Source organism: Echinops telfairi, unplaced genomic scaffold, assembly GCF_000313985.2.
Source record: "Echinops telfairi isolate 266 unplaced genomic scaffold, ASM31398v2 ScPeMD7_3533;HRSCAF=4204_0, whole genome shotgun sequence".
Classification (NCBI taxonomy): Eukaryota; Metazoa; Chordata; class Mammalia; order Afrosoricida; family Tenrecidae; genus Echinops; species Echinops telfairi.
Window position 1 is genome coordinate 24,163,461 of NW_022107431.1, and position 2,346 is coordinate 24,165,806.

The following is a 2,346-nucleotide window of genomic DNA, read 5'->3' on the forward strand; positions in this document are numbered from 1 at the left end:
GAGACTCTCTGGAGTGCTTTCTCTCTGGCATGGTCACTGTCCATGTTTAATGTGGTGGCTATTTCATCTGCCAAGGTTCTCAAATGACAACAATGAGCAGAATTGTTGACTAAGATTTAAACTCTTGCTGTTTATACCACCAAGATTTGGAATTGTGACCTCATCATATTCTGTGGTAGACTACTGCAAGACTGAACAAATCAGTCTGACAAAAATACCACCAGAATATTTCTTACACATAAACATGATAAGACCTGGGTTCACTTCCTTTGGACACATCTTCAGGAAAGTCTAATAAAAAAAAACGTGCATCTGTTTGGTAAAGTAGAGGGTCAATAGAAATGAAAGAAGTCCTCATTGAGAGAATGAGGCTAAAATAAGAATGTAATCATCCAAGACAAAGAAGGCGAGACATAGCTTATGGTTTCAGTTCCAAAAAGAGTTAGACAGAAATGAAACCATGAGTACAGATAAAGAGTTTACATTTAAGGAGAAAGAATACCTATTCTTCTGAAGTTTGACAAGAAAGACTATGGGATCATACATGGTTTGAGGGTGTGTTAGGCCAGGTGACTAGAGAATAAAATCCAGTGATACTCATGTAGGTGTAAGAAATAACTTTAAATCAAGAAGTAATTATTTATCAAGAAAAGATCCCAACCCAGTCCAAATCAAGTCCATAAGTCCGACACTAGTCCATAGGTCCCTCCTCAGACTTCACCACTGCAGTCATAAGCAATGATGCAGAATGCAGGACTATCACAAGCTGGTGGGTGCAAAGTCGTGAGGATCCAATAGCAGGGGAGAAATCACAGGGCTCTGGCAGCCACCAGGGTCAGCCAGCAGGAAGGTGAAGGCAGAGGGAGAAGAGGAGGCTTCCAGGGCCCTCCTCATGAGAAGGACACACCCACAAGGAGGCATCGTCAGTCTGTGACCTGATTAACAGGTGGAGTACCACCCCTACACTTTCTACATCTTCAAGTTGACATGAAACCATGTAACTACCATAGAGGACGACTGAGGATTCAAACTAATTCATGTCTGATGGTCTTGTTTACATGGCAACGCCAACCACTAGTGTTTAAGGGGTCAGAGGATACTTTAAAATACTATTTGAACCTGGAAAACATCATGCTCAATGCAGTTAGTCAATCACAAAAGGCCAAGTTTTATATGAGACCAAGATTATAAGGGAAAGAATACAGAAAGCCCGGGCATAGGAACAGACTTTTGAGATTGGGGGTAGGAAGATGGGGAAAGTTTGAAGAAAAGAAGGTAACACAACAGGCTAGACAGTTGATGGGTGTTGACAGGTGTAATTGAAGCTGGTGTTCCACAGTGGGGAGCGGGGACATCTGGGAGTGGGTGAGGATGGGGAGCTCCTGATGGGTTTGATTGGTAGTATGGACTGTGAATTCTAAGCTGACAATCTGAGATAGAAAGCCCTACAAAATGTACAATAAAAAGCTAAAGACTGTGAAAATGATGAGCTTAAAATATTTTAAATGGACCAGATCCAAGATGGCAGCCAGCAGGAGGTCGATGGAGGAGCTTAAAGAAATCTGCAAATGTGGAATGAAAAACTTCTGTAACATCCAGGTTGAAGAAGCTGATTTAATGACTTGTCGAGGGCTTATTGTTCCTGGCAACCCTCCATGTGATAAGGGGGCCTTCAGAATTGAAATTGACTTTCCAGCAGAGTCCCCCTTCAACCCCCCGAAGATCACCTCTCAAACAAAGACCTACCACCCCAACCTCGACGAGAAGGGGCAGGTCTGCCTGCCCGTGATTAGTGCTGAAAACTGGAAGCCAACCACCCAACCTGACCAAGTCATCCAGTCCCCATAGCACTGGTCAACGTCCCCCAGCCTGAACACCCACTCCGGGCTGACCTAGCCAACGAATAATCTAAGGGCCGTAAACAATTCTGTAAGAACGCCTAAGAGTTTACAAAGAAATACGGGGAAAAGCGATCTGTGGACTAAAATATGCCACGACTGATTTCAGCGAGTGTGAGCGGAGACCCCAGCAGTGCGTTCAGAGGCCCCTCCCCGCGGAGCAGGGCTCTGTGCAGAACTGACGCATGTGCCACCGCCCGGTGTCTGCTTGTTGCAGTCCCTAACTTTCTACAGTTGTCTTAACCCAAAGGGGTCTAGACAACCTGTAAAGAAAGGATTAAAATTTACCATGTTCTCCTTCAAAAAACAATTTTTTAATAAGCAAATGGAAAATGTTTTAGAAAACAGTAAATCCAAGAACAGCAGAGTGAGTGCTGATTCTCGACCACAGAAACCATCTGTTTAATGATTCATAAGGCTATTTATGGCAGAATGATTAGAGCTTACA

The 2,346-nt window shown here is 43.7% G+C and overlaps 1 pseudogene; it reads left to right on the forward strand.

Moving 5' to 3' along the window:
- The first annotated feature begins 1,521 nt into the window (after positions 1 to 1,521).
- On the forward strand, positions 1,522 to 1,985 carry LOC101646243 (annotated as a pseudogene).
- Positions 1,986 to 2,346: the final 361 nt, after the last annotated feature.